A 20,995-nucleotide genomic window follows, 5' to 3' on the forward strand; every position below is an offset into this window, starting at 1 on the left:
GAAAGTATTCTTTAGGTCTCTCCTCGTTTCCCACTGCCAGGCAGTGCTCTTCAAAAGATCAAGGACAATAAGGCAAAAGTCCTGTGGTTCCTTATTAGCCCTGTGACTTTCGTCTCCTGTTCTCCTCCAGCTGTCTGTGAGCCTCCCCTTGGATTTTTCCAACATCATGTTTCCTCTCAAAGCTCTTCTCCGGCCAGACACTTCTCTTCTTCAAATCCGATTGAGGGTCTGGAACTTGCGAGATTAAATATTCAGGCTAAGGGCTGTTCGTCATAAGCCACCCTCCGTATTTAACAGTCTAGACGCCCAGATACCCTTAAGGTTAATCCTATTACTAGAAGCAGTGCTTTAAATGGGCCGGTACTCTCCGGTACTGAGTACCGGCACTTTTTTATTTTGAGAGGGAGAGTACCGGCACATCTCAAGAAAAACGTAATACTTTTAATTGGAGAGTACCGGCACTTCTCAGAAACAAGCAGGTACTCTGGTACAGAGTACCTGCACTTCTATTTTTCCATTTAAAGCACTGACTAGAAGCAATTTGTATCCTGGTCCTGTTGCATCTACTTTGCTCCTGGCTTCCAGAATGTGATCCTGGCTGGTGGCTTCTAGGCTTGTGGGTACCTGTCTCTGTATATTTAAGTTCTATTTGGATGCTTTAACATTTCGGTGATAATGCTTCTTATCCCCTCGCTCTTTTCCCCTACCTTCTATTTTCATACTCATTCTTTCTGTAGACCCACTGCAATTTTCAGTCTCCATCCATTTCCCCCTTCCACCTCTGTTAATTTTTCTTCCCTCTATGTCACTCCACCCATCTCTCCTCATTTTCCTAAACGATGTTGTCACACTCTGTTTTCAATCCTCCTTGCTCCAATACAGTCTCTTTTCATTCTTCCACTCCCCTGTCTCCCTGTAATCAATAGTTTTACTTACTGACACAAGACACTCACAAAAGGCATGATCAATTGACAATTTCAGAAACACCACCTTTGTACTTTGATTGCTCCAAAGAGAAACATGAAGTGACGTTCACACCTAATAACAGAAACTGTGGTTTAGGTTTTGTATCTCCTACTCGGGCAGATTTATCAAACTCTCCCACAGCGCAAAAAGCCACGCTGCAGCACTGTATGAAAGGGCTAGAATGTACCATATTTAACATAGTACTGTGCTTTCTTGTCCTTTCCTTGTGCTTGTACACAATGTGCTGCCTTGCGCCAACGCAGGCACCATAGCGCCATGGTGAAAGGATGCCTGGGTTGTAGACAGGATCGTTTTTGTGCAGAAAGGGTTACCTTCCTAGACAAAACAATCCTCTGAGGCATTCTCCCCTTTCTGTATGTGCTGCATAATGCGGCACACGTTGAAAGAGGGAAAAACAATGAAAAATCAAGATATTTTTCCTCGTTGCCCCTCCACTGGGATGCGTAGCATTTGGACGAGTTCCCAGGTCGACAGGTAATGGTAAATCTGGGAATACACAAAAATCCATGGGGCACACTAACAAAAAACAATGATTTGCGCTGCGTGGTGTTACTCTAAATGTATCATGCCATGCAGGGCCACGTAGGTGGCCTTGCGTGGCTTGATAAATCTAACTCAGTAGTTGCGTCATCCTTGCACCCCCTTGTGTGGCGCAAGGACAAAGCAGTTCTTTTACAATCCGCCTCTCAGTTTCTGAGGCTATACACACCTCCTAGGCCTTCCCCCACCAGCTCACTGGCCCTGGCACTCCCTATCCCATCGCTCTGGCATGTTACCCAACGATAGCTGCTGTTTTGCTCTGTGTCCACTCGTTGTCTGCCTGTCCTCTGTGCGGTCCTATCTGCAGCATTAAATTCACGCAGATTTCTGCTTTCGAGCACGTGCATTCAGGGCACAGGGAAATCTATTCCTGAGCAGGGCTATCTTCCATTCAGGGCCGTAACGGAGGCCGGTGTAGCACCTGCTGTAGGGTCAAGGGCCCCCTCACATTAATTTTTAGCGGGGGCACCCTACTGCTGGCCAGTTGCACAACAGAATAAATTAAAATATAGCAACTTAGAAGTGCACCGTGCGTCTTGATCTGAGCATTAATCATGAACCAGAGGATGAATTACACATTTTTGTAATGGAATTTTTTGCCAAATCTGCATCCCAGAAGAAAGCGCTTTGCAAACACTCTATATCCCATGAAAAGCTGTTCCTTGTACTTTTGAGGGAAATAAGTTGGAGCAGTTCCCCTGACAGCCATCTCGCTCTTATACTGTGACAGGCGGGAGACAGTACACGAGCAGGTAGTACACACGTAGAGCCAGGAATGGCAGCAGAACGGCTTGGACACAGCATTGAAATCTGCATTTGGTCTGGGATGGAGGTGTCTGCTTGATTCCACTCAGTAGCACTCAGGGAAGATACCTGATGTCAGTGAGTGAGCTGTCTGCTTTTACTTCCATACACCTTAATTTAGGAACACAGAGGCCCAGGCCATCAAGGACTGGGCTTGTTTTTAGGTTGAGGCCTACAAGACAGTGCAGCTGTGTGTTTTGCTAAAGACATCTTTGGGACACTCAAAAGCCTCCCTGGAAATGTGTTCCACCCAATGCTTACAATTGGTTTGTAACTCATGTTCTGCCTTTCTATTTGTAGGCTTTGTTTGTTTTAGGCTGTCAAGCGTGAGTTTGTCCTTTCCACTGAGTAAAGCCTTTTCACACTACCCCTCTTTGTATTCTTCCACAAGTGCTCCTTTCTGTAAAGAAACCTGTAAATCTTGTTCTTATCTTGTCACATTTTGCTGTGCATTCAAAAGATAGAGGTCAAATGTCAGGCTCTGTCTTCTGAAGGAAATGACTTTTACTTTTCTTTCTCTGACTTCAAAGGGAGAGGATTTATGTGACAATCTTGATGGATACGGAGGGTAGTAAATGTTTTTTTGTAGCACACAACATATAAATGAACTGTGCAACTATTTCAGAATATATCAGAATTACGAAAGCACAAATGAGGCACATTTGTTTGTTAATTCCGAAGTGTGCTGGAAACAAATACTTTAATATGATCAAAGCAAATCAATACATTAGCTGATGCCCTTTCCACAGATTATTGTTTGCGAGATGTATTGTGTTATACTGTATACCTGTGCAAAAGTAATGGTCATTTCAATTGAAAATGTGTTGCCTGTAATAGCCGTGTGCTACCACACCATGCATACTCCATTCTGTGCCACTCCACTCTACTCCTAACCACTCCATGCCAGTGCCTTCTACACCACTCCACTCTATGCCACTGTACTCTATGCCTATCTACCAACCTCTGCACCACTCTACTCTATGCCAATGCACTCTACGCTTCTCCACTCTACACTACAGCACTCTTTGCTAATGCACTCTACACCACTCCAATCTAGCATACTCCACCCTACTCTACTCAACTCCACTCTACGCCCACTCTGCACAACTCCACTCCACCCCACTGCACTTTACACCAATGCACTCTACTCTGTACCACTCAAGGCCCCCTGGACTCTGTGCCAATCTACTGTATGCCACTCTAATCTACTCTACACACTGCACTCTACACCACTTTACACCATTACACTCTACACTTTACCACTTCACTCTATGCCACTTCACTCTATGCCAATACACTCTACTCTGAAACAATCTACACTATGCTACTCCCCTCTATGCCACTGCCCTCTACTATGCACCACTCCAATCCACACCACTGTGTTCTACAACTCTGCATTGTATGCCACTGAATTCTATGCTGCTGCACTCAGTACCAGTCCTCTCTACACTATGTCACTCCATGCCACTGTACCCCTGCACCACTCCATTCTACTCTACTTTGCACCACTGTATTTAACACTACTGCACTCTACACCACTATACTCTACACAAATTCACTGTACCCCACTGCACTCTATGACTCTCTGCAACACTGCACCTCTACGCCAGTCTACTCTGCAACACTGCACCTCTGAGCCACTATACCCTGCACTTCTGCATTCGGTGGCATTGCACACTATGCCATTTCGTCTCTATACCACTCTACTCTGCATCACTCCACACCACTCTACTCCGCATCACTTCACTCTGTGCCACGCTACTCTGCAGAACTCCACTCTAAGCCACAGCACTCTATACCACTGAACACTACCTCACTATACTTTGTACCACTCTACTCTCTGCACCACTGTACTTTATGCCACTGTACTCTATGCTACTCTACCCTACACCACTCCACATTACTGCACTCTACTATGCAACAATCTAATCTATGCCGCTGCACTCTATGCCACTGCACTCTGAAACACTCTACGCCACGCCACTGTGCACCACTCTACATGACTCCTCTCAATGCTACTTCAATGCACGACACTCTGTGCCACTGCAATACACGGAACTCTACTCCACTCTTTGCCATTACACTCTATGACTTCTCCAAACCACCCTCCTTTACGCCACTAACTTTTAGCCATGCTGAACAGCAGCCACAGTGGTGTACAGCATGGCTAAAACACATTACCAAAGCCAATAACTCTTGCATAGGCGAGATGTATTGGCTTTGCCAATGCCTGTTTGCGTTATTGAGATAGAAAGCCATGGGCCTTGATCGACTAAGAAAAAGTAAATCAGCAGCTTACCTTTCCTTTGCTCTGTCAAAAATGAAAAACACATTCACTTCTGTAGCAGGACTGCCAAGTTGCCACATGCTATGTGTGACTCGGTAACTCCTGGTGGTTTAACCGGCACCACTTTTCATTTTGAGATTTCAAGTGTCATATTAATCATTTTGAGTATGAAACCCTGTAGGCTAAAAAAATTATAAAGCCACATGCCATTTTTACCGAGACAGCCTGGACCTGTTTTTATTTGTTAGGAGCTGTGTACAAGAGTGTCCTGAAAACATTTACAATTTCTTCCTGAAATTCATAGCACAGTTGATATCAAAGAGAACAGACACATTTTACAACAATCATTATGTTTGATTGGTGATCGTGGGGGCCCTCCCAGTACCTTGCAGGGGGGCTCTCAAAGTTTAATTACGCTACTGCTTGAATTTCCTTCTTTTTCAGTCTTTTTCTGCTATGCTTCCATAACCTTTGGCCTACAGGGGATGTACTCCATTTAGTTGTGCTATGTGTTCTTACTCACATACCACAACAAGTATCAGGAGTAACAGAGAACTTTCCATATACACACAGCACCTGGGTTACAGGAAGCGTTTACCATGGGACAGGGCACCTGAATGTTTACTCGAGGTATTACGCATTCAGAAAATCATCGCTTTTGAGTATCTACATAAAATAGATTGAAAGTGGACATCTTAGAATAAGATTTTGGTCTCGCTCTTAAACCATCGACTGTTTAATTAGAAGAGTTGAGGTCTCCGGCTTGCTTACTTGCACCCATGGTGAGATCCTGGTGAACTGATTTCTCTTGGCCTCTCTTTCCTTAGTAACCACAACTGGGTGCCTTTAAAAAGGCGTCATTCTGACGGGGTCCTCGCGCGTGATATGATATACCACGGGATTTATTGCTACGTGTTCTGAAACTGGTGCTCTCACCGGCCATAGAGACGAGTACATTGTTACCAAAAGTGATCTGCAAGAAGCGGTCTATAGTCTTACATGTGCACGTTATTATCATAAACTCCTACTCTGCACAGACTGCACTACCGAGGCCTATTCAACTACGGACAACGAGTGGATTATCGGAATCTCCACAAGAAGGGCTGTAACAGAGAAGGGTAAGCACTCCGTTTTCCTAGAGAACATCTGAGCATTGTGGAAACATAGAAAGTTGGAGACGAGGCCTCTGTGATTACTTTATCGCCTGTAGAACCAGGGGGCCCGAGCCCCAGTCCCTGCTCATCATGATGTTGTAGGTGACATGACGAGCGGTTCTTCCCTTGGTGCCTCAGTTTCCTGGTCTGCCAAAATAATGAAGGACTAAAAACAAGCAAACAACAAGCATAACACCTTCATCAGGTGCGTTTGTATTTGCATCCAAAAGGAACAGAAACGAGGCGAGATAACAATGAAGAAAATTGTGGCCGAGGAGACCATGTTACCTGGGTGTCGGCTGCTCCCTGTTGCTTGTGACTGATGTCTGCCTCCTGCTGCAGCTGCCCGGGTTTTCAGACCTGAAAAGCTGGTCTGTCGTGGCCCTGGGGCCTGAAAGAACACATGGCACTGCCCACACAGCTCCTCCTTCCCTCCACGCCAAAGGTGAACCAACAGGGCGAGCAGGGTGTTTGCCGCCTAGTTTAGGGCCTCTTGAATCCCGCCCTTTCCGATTACAGATGTGCAGTGGAAAGTCTAAGAATGCAGAGCAAAGGGTGTGGTACCAGACTGCACCCAGAGACAAAAAAATATATAATAAAAAGGACTCAGACTGTGGCGCCCCATGAATGCAAGTAGACCCGTTTCACGCGGGAGACTCCCGATTTTGTAAGCCAAAAATAGCTTCATTTTAGCTGTCTCCCGCCTTAAATTGCATCTGCCTCAGTATGTCAGTGAGGAAAATCCATTCCCCCGATTCGTTTTTCAAAATCTCTCACTTTCCTGTTGTAAAATGTGGCCATGTATGGCGCCAGACCAAGACAGAAACTTAAGAGGTGTGTCTGGTGGTGTTGGGGTGACTGAGAGATTCCGGATTTAGCAAATTCTCCCTCCTACTCACCAATGTGCTCAACATATTAAGATCTAGAGCCGCTCGCCACAGGACTTGAAGTTTAATTCAGACACCAGTTTGATTGTCTTTGCCTCTGGACTGTCTCAATTCGTTTTTTATTCCTCCGGAAACGATACATGCAACATTATGTGATTACTACAAAAACGTTTTCTTTTACTGCAACTGGAGTTATTCAAATAAAAAAACTTTGACTGATAAAGCAAACACTGATAATAATCCGGTAACCTGGGTACCAGTTACTGGTTCCCCTGTTATGGATTTTCCATGAGAGCGGAGTTAAGTGGGATAATGGGGGCACTCGCAATGAGACCATTCCTGCCTAAAGGATGTGATAAGCGAGTGACGGTCAAGTTGCCCTTTGCTGTTGATGACTTTGCCACAGTGCTTGTGGTGGCCTATTATAAGAATGTTACAATAACCTAGTCACCTCATCAATAGATTGGAAATAAGGGATTTAGGGCCAGATGTACCAAAGGATTTTACCTATTCTGTGTCTATGGGAAAATGTGTTTGTACATATGGCCCTTAGTCACTAGTTCTATTTTTCAGAAGTTGGGACCTTGATGCAGTGTGGCACTGGAGGATAGGGCTAATTTCTAGAACATGCTAAAACAAACAAATAACACTCCTAAATGTCATGAAATGTCATAAGAAAACCTGACCTTGAATTTCCCTTCGGTCTCTGAGAATAGTTGGTGCACACCATGGCATCTACTATGGCTGCAACAAAATTGACCTGCAATGCAGGCATCCTACCTGGCTGTGTAGAAGGCTATCATTGTTATGTCCACGAGTCATTTCTACTTGAGGTTTGAGTGAGTACTTAAAATGTTATGGGGTACAGGTTAGCGTTTACTATTCCTATATCTACTGACACAGGAGTCACACGATAAACCAGTGTTCTCAGGTTGGTGCATTGGATTCGCTTGTCTTCAATGACTGCATCTCCTGGCACTTAGGGGGTCATTCCGACCTTGGTGGTAAAAGGCGCTTACCGCCGGTCAGAAGACCGCCATAACACCGCAGCGGTCACGGTAAACCGCCACGGTCATTCTGACCCGCAACTGGCAAACCGCCAAAAACCTGACACCAACAAAAGTCCGCCACACCAAAGGTCAGCGGGAAACTGGCGATGACCAAACCTCCACCGTCACGCCAACAGAAATACGCCCATACCATTCCGACCCACAAATCCCCGCAGCGGTCTTTTAACAGCGGTATTCCATTGGCGGTACACACCGCCGCGCTCAAAATACACACTCCTTTACAAAACACTACCACATTGGACAAATCAAATTATACACACCTGAGACACATACACACACCACTCCCACACACCCAATTAAATATAAAACACACACCCACATCACCCACAAACCCTTACGACCACAATTGCGACAGAAGGACAGAGAGAGACAGCACAGCATAGAGTAGACCATCACACAGAGGCAAATCACAACATCACCCACACAATTTCCACGCACAAAACACCATACACCACCACACTCACCACACTCTACAACACATACACCACCCCTCACCTCATCCACACCACCCCATGGCACCCCAAAGACACCCCAGGTTCTCTGACGCAGAACTCAGGGTCATGGTGGAGGAAATAGTTTGTGTAGAGCCCCAGCTCTTCGGGGCACAGGTGCAGCACACCACCATTGCCAGGAAGATGGAGCTATGGAGCAGAATAGTGGACAGGGTCAACGCTGTGGGACAGCATCCACGCAATCGGGACGACATCAGGAAGCGGTGGAACGACCTACGGGGGAATGTGCGTTCCATAGTATCAAGGCACAACATCGCGGTACAGCGGACTGGCGGCGGACCCCCACCTACTCCCCCAGAATTCACAGCATGGGAGGAGGAAGTCTTGCACATCCTGCATCCTGAGGGCCTCGCAGGAGTAGGCGGAGGAATGGACTCTGGTAAGGCAAATCTCCACTACTTCATTCCCCCCACCCCACCTGCATGCCAAATCATACCCCCACCCTCACCCCCACCCCCATCACACCAACTCCTTGCAAATGCCAGGACCCGAACGCCACCACACCGCCACGGAGGGTCCAGAGATGTCCATCCCACCCCCAGAAGAGGCCCCCAGTGACGACAGCAGCTCTGTCTCCCTGGACCCAGATGACCAGCCCGGCCCATCGGGGACCTCGGGACAGTCGGTTCCCCACAGACAGCCACAGGCTACAGCAGACCTAACCCCCTCTGGGAACACCAGCACAGCTCCCACCCAGCAGGCCCATGTCTCTGTCTCCAAGACACGTCAATCAGTGGTGTGTCCACCACTACAGGGCACCCAGGTTGACCCACCACCCCAACAACAACAGGGACCTGGGGGCAGTGGTAGTGGGCACACCGTCCAGGGGACAGAGGCCCAGGGAAACAGGGGAACTGGGAGGGCTGCTGTGTGACAGGGGGGGGACAGGCCCAGGGAACCGACTCTCCAAGAGGCCCTCTCCTCCATCATGGGAGCATACCACCACTCCCAGGAGACGATGGCTACAGTACTGGCCAGGTTCCAGGAGATCCAGGTACTGCAGGAGGAACAGTTCATGGGGTTCAGAGAGGAACTGAGGAACATTAGTTCCGCAATGGGGACCATCGTCGTGGCCCTTAACCAGATAGTCACCACATTGCGGGACCATGTGGCACCACAAAGGGCCCCTGTCACTAGCCTGGACCAGGAACAGCCTACCACCTCCGCCGGCGCTAGTGGACAGGAGGCCCCCACACAACGACAGGCCACCAGAACCCCATCTCCTGCAGAAGAAGAACCACCCGCAAGCGGAACCTGAGATCTCACAAGAAGACAGAGTAGGATGCCAAGACCCCCGCCAGCAAACGATACCCCCTGATGTCATCCCACTGTCCCACATTGTCACCCTGTCCAACCTTGAACTGCCCCTGCTCCATCCTTCCACAGGCATATGGACAATGCACCTGTGAGACTGAGAACTGGACTCTGCCATGGACATTACTCCACCATCACCCATCACCGTTTTACAATCATGTTCCTAAATGTAGCACTTTAATTAAATCACTTATTGCACTTAAAAAATCTGGAGTCTGCTTGTATTTTGAACAAATGTATTAGACATAACGGTGCAAAAATGTTCAGTTACATTGTGATGACAACATACCACTGTCACACAGCTGTAGTCCATGGGCAAACAAAGCAGAGGTCACGCAGTGGGGCCCTCATCTCTGAAAACGGAAGGGAAAGTCACAACTCAGTTAACAGGAACTGGGGGGGAACTCAGACAGTAGAGAGGCAGGAGACTTTAAGTAAATGTAAAATGGCGTGGTTGATTCGTACCTGTGTGCTACTGAAAATACTGTTGTATCACTGTGTCCCTGTTGTCTGTGTCATCCCCGTCGTCTTCCTCCTCTTCACTCTCCACAGGCTCCACAGCTGCTACAACACCACCATCTGGACCATCCTCCTGCAGGAAAGGCACCTGGCGTCGCAAAGCCAGGTTGTGAAGCATACAGCAGGCCACAATGATATGGCACACCTTCTTTGGTGAGTACATTAGGGATCCACCTGTCATATGCAGGCACCTAAACCTGGCCTTCAGGAGGCCGAAGGTTCTTTCTATAATCCTCCTAGTTTGCCCATGGGCCTCATTGTAGCGTTCCTCTGCCCTTGTCCTGGGATTCCTCACTGGGGTAAGTAGCCACGACAGGTTGGGGTAACCAGAGTCACCTATTAGCCACACACGGTGTCTCTGTAGCTGTTCCATCACATAAGGGATGCTGCTATTTCGCATGATGTACGCGTCATGCACTGACCCAGGGAACTTGGCATTTACATGGGAGATGTACTGGTCAGCCAAACAGACCACCTGGACTTTCATCGAATGATAACTTTTTCTGTTCCTGTACACCTGCTCACTTCCACTGGGGGGAACCAAAGCCACATGGGTCCCATCAATGGCACCAATGATGTTGGGGATATGTCCAAGGGCATAGAAATCACCCTTCACTGTAGCCAAATCGCCCACCTCAGGGAAAACAATGTAGCTCTGCATGTATTTCATCAGGGCAGACAACACTCTGGACAAAACCTTAGAAAACATAGGCTGAGACATCCCAGATGATATGGCCACTGTTGTTTGGAATGATCCACTTGCCATAAAATGGAGAACTGACAGAACCTGCACCAGAGGGGGAATCCCTGTGGGTTGGCGAATGGGGGACATCAGGTCTGGCTCCAGCTGGGCACACAGTTCCTGTATAGTGGCTCGGTCAAGTCTGTATGTCAGTATGACATGTCTTTCTTCCATTGTCGACAGGTCCACCAGCGGTCTGTACACGGGAGGATTCCTCCATCTCCTCGCAAGTCCCAGCGGACGGTGCCTAGAAAGGACAACATGGAGCACAGAGTCAAGCAACCCACAGGTATGTAACCACAGCTTGCACAGTACACGATTCGCTATGCATTGAATGTCTTGTATGAGTGGCAATGCAAGGCCTAGGCCTGTGTGACGTAGTAGAAATTATGCCATGGGGGCCCTTGAAATGGCGGCTGCCTGACCTGTGAAGTGTGACAATGGGATGTGAGGTCAATGCGCTGGCGTGGCACACCGTGGCGGTAGGCGGTCGAAGACCGCGGCGCAAAGCAGCATTGGTTAACATTGAACCCTATGGGTCTCAGGAGCCAATGACGATGTGCGCCGGCGGTCGCGGTACGCACTGCCGCGGTACGCACCGCCGCGGGCGTGACCGCCATTTTGTAACTGCTTAATCACCTGATCATCCACAGGAGAGGACCTATACTGCAAGTGCTGCTGTGACCTCGGTCTGGAAGATACAATGGCTGCTGCGACTGGGGAAAGGGCCCCTGCCTTCACTTCTGAGGAATTGGAGAAACTTGTTGATGGGGTCCTCCCCCAGTATGCGCTACTCTACGGTCCTCCAGACCAACAGGTGAGTACACAGGGAGCACGTAGTATGGGCTATGCCTGTGTTGAGTGGGGTGGATGTAAGATGGTGGGGAGGGGAGCGAATGAGGAGTGCAACGCACGACAGATGAGAGCATGTGCCACATGGCAAGGTTGGGGAGGGGGGGCCACTCACATCGACCAAGCAGAAAAGTGATGATATTTCTTTTTCCACCCTGTACATGTCACATAGGTCAGCGCCCATCAGAAGATCGACATTTGGCGTGCCATCGCCAAGGACGTCCGGGCCCTGGGGGTCCACAACAGACGGGGCACCCACTGCCGCAAGAGGTGGGAGGACATCCGCCGCGGGAGCAGAAAGACCGCCGAGGCTCTGCTGGGGATGGCCTCCCAACCTAGGAGGGGTGCCACACGGCAATTGACCCCCTTGATGTCCCGGATCCTGGCGGTGGCCTAACCCGGTTTTCCTGTTCATGTGTGCATTAGCATCATCAGGCGGAGGAGAAGTGGCATCGGCGCACGAGGGAGCTGCATCTCACATGGCCCCGGAGGGCCATGCAACCGACTCCGAGTACACCAGTGAGACGGAGGGCGAGTGGAGCTCCACAACGGGGACCTGTGGAGACGTCAGCGACACCGACACGTCCTCGGAAGGGAGCTCCCTTGTGGTGGCGGCAACATCCGTGCCCACCGCAACAACAGGTACAGCCGCCACCCAGCGCACCAGCTCCGCCCTCCCAGCAGCCCCTCAGATTTCGCCCCGTGCCCGCTCGGCCAGGAAGCCGGGCATCTCCTTCGCCCCTGGCACCTCAGGTCCTGCCCCAGTTACCCCTGCTGCCCTCAGTGCGGAGATCATTGACCTCCTCCAGACGCTCATTGTTGGGCAGTCTACCCTTTTGAATGCCATCCAGGGGGTAGAAAGGGAGGTGCATCGGAGCAATGCATACCTGGAGGGCATTCATTCGGGTCAGGCTGCCCATCAGCGATAGTTCAACGCTCTGGCCTCAGCACTGACGGCAGCAATTGTCCCTGTGTCTAGCCTCCCCCTCCAACTTCCTCAACCCAGTCCCACTGCCCTGTTCCTCTGCCTATCCCAGACACACCTACAGACCAGCCTGCACACACCTCAACACCCAAGGGCAGCTCATCCAGACATAAGCACCACAGATCATACAAGCATTCACCCAAGCAACATCCACATGCAGACATGCCAACAGCCACTGCCTCCTCTGTGTCCCCCTCCTCCTCGTCTCCCTCCTCCCTCCCTGTGACGTCTCCACTCACACCTGCATGCACACCACCATCAGCCAGTACGTCCATCACCACCACACCCACCAGAACAGTCCGCACATGTGCAGTCACCACCCCCACTGCCATTTACACGTCCCATGTCACCCCCTCTTCCAAACCACACAAACGCAGGCAGCCACCCACCCAACAGCCATCCACCTCACGACAGCCTCCAGCACAAGCACCTGCATCCAAAGACACCAGACTTCACTCTCCTACAACCACATCCTCTTCCTCCACTCCCATACCCACTACAACTACCCGTCCCTGTCTTTCTAAATTGATTTTCCTTTCCAACCTTGACCTCTTTCCAACAACTGACCCACCCCCTCCATCTCATAAGACTCCAATCAGCACCTCAGCCACCACAAGCCCTGCACCTACTAGGACCATCGTTCAGGGCTATTGGAGTCCACCAGCTCCTAGGGCAGGGACATCGGCCAGCAGCAAGGGGCCAGCCAGCCCACCCCCTGGGAAAAAAAACAAAAAAGGGAAGGGCCGGCGCAACAGGCCTGAGACGGCTGCCCCCAAGGACACCACCCTTGCACCGTCACCTGGCCCATCCACAAAGGGAGGCAAGGGCCCCAGAGTTTCTGCCAAGGAGGGCCAGGGCAGCAGGGCGGACAAGTCCGGCAGCAGGCGAGCTGCCCAGGAGGACCCCACCAGCCCCATTTGGGGTGTGACGGAGGACACCCACGGGCCCAGGACTCCAGCACAGGAGGGCCCCGCAAGCGAAAGGTCGGATGGCGACTGAGCAGGAATTATTGGCCAGATCTGGTTCCCTAGGAACACAAGACAAGCACCGCTGAACAGGGCCCCGCCGTGAGGAGCACCGCTGAACAGGGCCCTGCCGTGAGGAGCACCGCTGAACTGGGCCCCGCCGAGACAAGCACCGCTGAACTGGGCCCCGCCGTGACAAGCACCGCTGAACTGGGCCCCGCCGTGACAAGCACCGCTGAACTGGGCCCCGCCGTGACAAGCACCGCTGAACTGGGCCCCGCTGTGACAAGCACCGCTGAACAGGGCCCGCCGTGACAAGCACCGCTGAACTGGGCCCCGCCGAGAAACGCACCGCTGAACTGGGCCCCGCCGTGACAAGCACCGCTGAACACGGCCCCGCCGTGACAAGCACCGCTGAACTGGGCCCCGCCGTGACAAGCACCGCTGAACAGGGCCCCGCCGTGGCAAGCACTGCTGAACTGGGCCCCGCCGAGACAAGCACCGCTGAACTGGGCCCCGCCGTGACAAGCACCGCTGAACTCGGCCCCGCCGTAACAAGCACCGCTGAACTGGGCCCCGCCGTGACAAGCACCGCTGCACAGGGCCCGCCGTGACAAGAACCGCTCCGCTGGACCCCGCTGTGAGGAGCACCGCTGAACAGGGCCCCGCCGTGACAAGCACCGCTCCGCTGGGCCCTTCATGTCAAGCACCGCTCCGCTGGGCACCGCCGTCTCTGCACCGCTCCGCTGGGCCCTTCATGTCAAGCACCGCTCCGCTGGGCACCGCCGTCTTTGCACCGCTCCGCTGGGCCCTTCATCTCAAGCACCGCTCCGCTGGGCCCTTCATCTCAAGCACCGCTCCGCTGGGCCCTTCATGTCAAGCACCGCTCCGCTGGGCACCGCCGTCTCTGCACCGCTCCGCTGGGCCCTTCATCTCAAGCACCGCTCCGCTGGGCCCTTCATGTCAAGCACCGCTCCGCTGGGCACCGCCGTGTCTGCACCGCTCAGCTTGGCCCGTCATCTCAAGCACCGCTCCGCTGGGCCCTTCATGTCAAGCACCGCTCCGCTGGGCACCGCCGTCTCTGCACCGCTCCGCTGGGCCCTTCATCTCAAGCACCGCTCCGCTGGGCCCTTCATGTCAAGCACCGCTCCGCTGGGCACCGCCGTCTCTGCACCGCTCCGCTGTGCCCTTCATCTCAAGCACCGCTCCGCTTGGCCCTTCATCTCAAGCACCGCTCCGCTGGGCCCTTCATCTCAAGCACCGCTCCGCTGGGCCCTTCATCTCAAGCACCGCTCCGCTGGGCACCGCCGTCTCTGCACCGCTCCGCTGGGCCCTTCATCTCAAGCACCGCTCCGCTTGGCCCTTCATCTCAAGCACCGCTCTGCTGGGCCCTTCATCTCAAGCACCTCTCCGCTGGGCCCTTCATCTCAAGCACCGCTCTGCTGGGCACTGCCGTCTCTGCACCGCTCCGCTGGGCCCTTCATCTCAAGCACCGCTCCGCTGGGCACCGCCGTCTCTGCACCGCTCCGCTGGGCCCTTCATCTCACGCACCGCTGGCCCATTGGCAGGGCCGGATCTGTGTCAGGCAGGGCTTCACGAAGCACTCTGGCCAACATGCCTCCTCCATAACCAGTGGAGTCTGTAATCCACCTGATGGACTGTGGCTTTGCACTCCCCCGGATGGTACAATGGGCAATCCACCCACTGTAGAGACTTGAGAGACTGTGGCTTTGCACTCCCCAGGATGGTACAGTGGGCATGGAGGCCCCTCGTGGATCTGGCGTCGTGGACTCATGTGGCTGAGGTGCCCCACTTCCCTTCCCCCTGAGGTGCCTGTGTTTTTGTTATCTGATTCCCCAGCAGTGTTCTCTCCAATGATATCGGGTCTCGTGTGTGGGCTTTGCCCATGTGTTTATGCACATTGGCCCACGAACAATGGAATGTAGCCAATATGTGCCGGACTTTTGGACTATGTATATATTGTTCATGTTGTAATATATTTATTTGATAAATTTCATATTTCACTTAAGTTCAAATATGCTTTAATATACTTCAATTTTAATGAACATTTTATTTTGTCTTTGCATTATTCTGGGGGTGTCACTCTGACTTGCTGCTCTGCATTGGTGTGTAGGTATTGGGGGGTGAGGGTGGGGGTGGGTGTGTCGCGTGTGTGTGTGCCTGTAACCTTTTCTCCTCCCCCCTCCCCTGTGTCGTAGGTGCAGTACTCACCGTTGTCTTCTGCGCCGGCGTTCGTGCTCCTGGTAGAGGAGCAGGAAGACAATGGCTGGTAGGATGTTTAATTCGGGTTCCATGCTGTCCAGATTCCTCGTGGAGTGTGTATAGGTGAGCGTTTTCCCATTCGTAGTCTGTTTCCGCCGTGTTTTTATCGGCGGGCGCCCGCCCCGGAAAAGGTGGCGGATTGGTAGGTCGTGATAGTGTGGGCGGTACATTGTCTGCCGCCTGTCTGTTGGCGGTGACCGCTGCGCTGTTTGTTTGTCCCATTTTTATTACCGCCTGCCTGTTGGCGGGTTGGCCGCCGCTTTAACACCAACCGCCAGGGTTGGAATGACCCCCTTAGTCATTGAAGAGTGCTGGAACTGGATACATCTCTCTGAGGGAGGGCAGTCTGAACCCAAATGATAACTTGTAGAATAGCTGTAGGTGCAAGGGAGGCCTCTGCAAGGCAAGTCTCGCCCCCATGCCATCTAACTCTTCTAGCTTGGTGCTGGAAACAGAGGAAACCTTGTGTCTTTGTATTAAACAGTGAAGAAGGACAGCATCATCTAATTCCAAGAGAGACAACTGTTATGTTGATCATTCAGGTGCTTATGCAGATCACTGACAAGAATATTGGAAACAGAAACACTGTGTGGACATAATATTGTGTCAAAAATATTGAGGACCAAAATATTGAGAAGGTAAGTGCAAATAGGTAAGTATAGATTTACTATTCTTAACTCTACATCTACAAACCTCAAAGATATATACATATCATCAAGACACATACTGTATATGTGGAGTTATATATAGTAAAACTTTGCTTACCTATAGAAACTTACCTTCATGATATTTTTGTCTTCGATATTCTTGATGGAGTATTTTGGTTCACAATATTACTGTTTCCGATATCCAGTCTAAATACTGCTTATGCAATAGTCTTGAGGACTAAATCTACGGAGCCAAGTAGACCCAGTGGAACCTTTGGAGAGTGTATGGAATGTTTTTCGGGGTACCTTCTTGTGAATGTGAATTTAAGTGTACTACCCGGTCATTTACACATAGATACTTTAAGGTGAAGCTCCTCTATAGCAACCATCCTTAAGCAAATAAATATGATGAGTTTCATCTCTTTTCTAATACAACGAAGAACAAGAGGCAACTGCTTGTCTATTGTTTAAAGTGTGTCCCATGGAACCGCTGGCATACAAGAGCCTCTAGGCAGGTCTTCCTTAAGGTCCAGAGATGTTTTATCCTCTTCAATCTTTTGCCATAATTAGAAAGGTTTTTCTTCTTCACAAAACGCAGAAATTAACAACTATCTGAATCCTAAGTTTCATTTGAGCTCGAAGACCAGTCCAAACGACACTACTGGGCTACCCTCTAAGTACTTTGATGTAGGAGGGAGTCTGGAAGTGAAAATCTCCCACCTGAGTGAGGCCAGCCTTTCTGATAAGTGGACAACCTGTGGAGGTAAGTGTGATGTTAAACAGGTCAGACATTGCTCCTCGTAACTGCAGAATATATATCTGAGATGAGGACACCTGTAGCAGCTATAAACAAGAACTATAAGAGCACTCTTTTCAAAGTCAAAGCCACCATTACTCTGCTAAACATGTGCAGGAGAGAGCTAAAATCTATGGAAAGTACCAGTCAGGATTTGCTACCTTCGTCTTATGCCTGCAACTAGGAGGCATGGCTTTTGGAACTACCAGCACTGGACAATTGTATACTGTTTTGTTATTCCACCTATGTAATGCTTAATATCCATGACAAGGCATTGAAATGCTTTTTGGTGAGTAGGAGGCTATCCATGAACACAAGGTTAGTGGTTAATCTAGTTGTGAGGTTTAGCCTTATGCTCTAATCCATGCATTTACCTATTTTTTTAACGGCAGTTAATACCATCAATAAACACAAAGGAACTTTTTGGTATTGTTCGTAGATAATGTGAATTCATGCAACTGAATTGTGGGTGAATAGATGGACAAAAAAAATCCCAGGGCTAAAGCACTGTTTCCTTGGTGAAATGAACTCATACAGTACCCGTACACCCACTGTAAAAGATAGATCTCACCCCTACTCGATGCGAGGATGGCAAAAGCAATTATGAAGTAGGTTAACACCTGGAACTTTAATGATAATTGGCATATAGTACACCCCGGAGATAGAGAAGACATACTCCATTCATAGAGCCATGACTTGCATATGAGACTGGATAAACTATGTAACACTCACAGCTACATGTCTCAGATTCTTAAAACCACTGGATCATAATCCACTATTGCAGGCTTACTGGTGGGGTGTGCAAAGGACCACTATCGTGATATGGCGACTAGCGGCATAGAGGCATAGACCTTAGAGAATACCACATTGCAAGAGGAATTAACCACAGAAATACAACATTATTTTAAAGATAATGAAGGCATTCCTTCGAGCGACTTGGTTGAATGGGTGATAAGGGGGCCTGGTATGACGACGGTGTATGGGGCTTGAATGGATATAATTCAGGAACTGTACACTCTTAGATGTTATACAGGATCAAGGTGAGGTGGAAAGCAACTTCCTTTCAACCTTGAGAGAGGTAGGACTCATCTCGGGAATGGCTGAGTTGCTTCCTATTTGGAATGTATACGTCCAAGAAACATGATTAAGGAGCTGAAGCAGAGAAACTACTCGCCTGACTGGGCCATTAGGAGACTAGGGACAGCCAAACAGAAAGCATGCAAAATGAAGAACGAAAAGTTAAATACATGATGTAAGAAGTTATTTACATAGTTTTGACTATTATTCAAAATAATATGTAGAACAGGATCATGCCATACTTGAAGAGGTCGTAGATTATTTGGAAGTTGAGACCGTTGACTGTTGCCAGAAATGTTACAAGATTTATACACGCCATTAACAGTCCAGGAGGCGCAGAAGGTGATAGCCAATTTGGTAAAGAGGACGAATATACATCTTGTCCATCAAGTTTTGTGCTATGTGCGTGGCCATGTTGGCACCAAGACTTACTGAGATGTATAAGATGGCATGCATTGAGGGTGCAATTCCCTCATCTTTGAGGCAAGTCATGATAATGTCCTTTCAAGAGCTGAGCAGCGATCCACAGACAGTTGCTCCATACAGGCATCTGTCCTAAAAACATAACAAAATATTCAGTAAGGCCATCATTAAACCAAAATCAGAGAGGATCTGTGCCTGGGTGCAATACTGCAGTGAATATACAGTGACTGTTTCGTGTGCTTGGGAATACCCCTGATGCAGTAGCTATGCCTGCTGTAGTAACTATAGACCTCGAGAAAGCGTTTGACAGCTAGCAACACAGTTTTGCAACTGGCTAGTTGGGGCACTGATGAAATGGACTTACCTGCTATATGCTAATCTGACAGCTAGAGTATGTACGCATAACACTGGAGCAATATGGGATAGGTAGCGGTAGGTATTAAGGGTGTCTTCTGTGCTCTTTGATTATAGCTTTGGTCAAGGAACATTGGCGAGGGTGGCGCGTTCTGAAGGACAAGACATTTGCCACTCATAACTGAAATGAGGCCCGTCATATCACTGCATGCTGATGACTTGTTCTTGCTCGATGTCTACCCCAATGATCTGTGCGCTGGATGAATTTAGGGCTATCTCAGAGCTGAAAGTAAACAGGAATTGCATCTTTCCAATGTGCAAACAAAAAGAATGCTTCATGCAATGACTTGGTAACATCATATATTTCTAGAGCTGCCATTCAAGTCTGATCATCCCTGGCTGACAACACTGAAGGTACCATTGGCGGACAATATCGTCCCTCCACAAGGCCTCTACCCCTCTTCTCATGGGTCATGTGTCACTATCAACATTTTTGTTTTGCCATTCCTTTCATATTTTTCCTAACCTAACAGTAAGACTATCCCTTAAACGATTTAAGGAGACATACAGCCTATTCTTGAGCCTGATGTGAAACAAGAGCAGGCATTTTATCAATCTCGGACTATCAGTCTTAGAGGGAGGACTGGCAGTCCCCAGGTTTGAATTTTATTAGGGGACTGCACAGCTGCAACGGATGGGTATATGGCTCGGGCGTCCAACCCAGGAAATAAACTATGTGCGGTAGTCATCTTTGGAAAATAGGCTGTTTAGAGTATTGTCAATCCTAAATCCTCACTTGAAAGGTGGGGCCCAACACTGATGGAACAGATGGTTACGGAAACCAGTTGCAGATGCATTGTTTACCCTTAGTATTGCGAAGTATTTGGGCTTCTGAAATGAGGCTGTGATCATATAATCTGAACATAGGATGAGGCAGGAGTTGACACACTGGGAGACCTTTATGAGAATGGGACATTTCGGGGCCCGATAGAAGACTACAACACACTCGAGGGTAACTCCCTTAATTATAGGAGGGCAGTGCCCCATCTGTAGGTTATTTGAGGGGTTTGGTAAACTAGAACTAGCAACCAATCATATAATTTTACATATATTATTGGAGGTGGGCAACAAGAGGAATGTTGATATTATAGTATTGCATCAGGTGTTCGTACAGGTTAATAAAGGGCAACTGAGTGTCCTCTGAGAAGCACGGACTGCGGATATATCTGATACAATTTTTGATAAGTATTGGACACAGACACTCACATACGCTCAAGGAATAGAAGATTTAAACTTTGACAGTTTCCTGCTTTGCCCCGTACATATCTTACTCCTCATACAGCAAGCATAACTTTCCCCGGGGTCACTGCTGAATGCTCACTTTGTGAAGGAGGGAAGGCCAGATTCTGCCATATGTTGTGGTCATACTCTATTATGGCTGAAAATTGGGGATTATTGTGGGGGTGTTCAAGGAGGCGTCTGAAAGGGCCTGGACTTTTGAGTCCCAAGATATGCTTGTTGGGGTAGGCCTCAGACTCACAAAATGAAAAGGTAACCGGTCTGCTGAGTTCAGACACATGGGGGCCGTTCATAACACTTTCTCCTCGGAATGAGCTGACCAGTCCTAGATACTTAGGGCCATATTTATACTCTGTTTGCGCCGGAATTGCGTCATTTTTTTTGACGCAATTCCGACGCAAAACTAACTCCATATTTATACTTTGGCGTTAGACGCGTCTAGCGCCAAAGTCCATGGAGTTTGCGTCATTTTTTAGCGTGGACACCTACTTTGCGTTA

At 49.5% G+C, this 20,995-nt stretch overlaps 1 protein-coding gene across 1 annotated transcript in view; it reads right to left on the minus strand.

Moving 5' to 3' along the window:
• The window catches only part of LOC138245737 (uncharacterized), a 28,191-nt gene extending 21,976 nt beyond the window's left edge, over window positions 1–6,215 (minus strand). Inside the window, exon 1 of the mRNA XM_069199604.1 lies at window positions 6,061–6,215. The gene's annotated coding sequence lies outside the window, so the exon portion shown is untranslated. The remainder of the gene's footprint in view (window positions 1–6,060) is intronic.
• Window positions 6,216–20,995: the final 14,780 nt, after the last annotated feature.

The sequence above is a fragment of the Pleurodeles waltl genome, chromosome 7 (assembly GCF_031143425.1).
Source record: "Pleurodeles waltl isolate 20211129_DDA chromosome 7, aPleWal1.hap1.20221129, whole genome shotgun sequence".
Lineage (NCBI taxonomy): Eukaryota > Metazoa > Chordata > Amphibia > Caudata > Salamandridae > Pleurodeles > Pleurodeles waltl.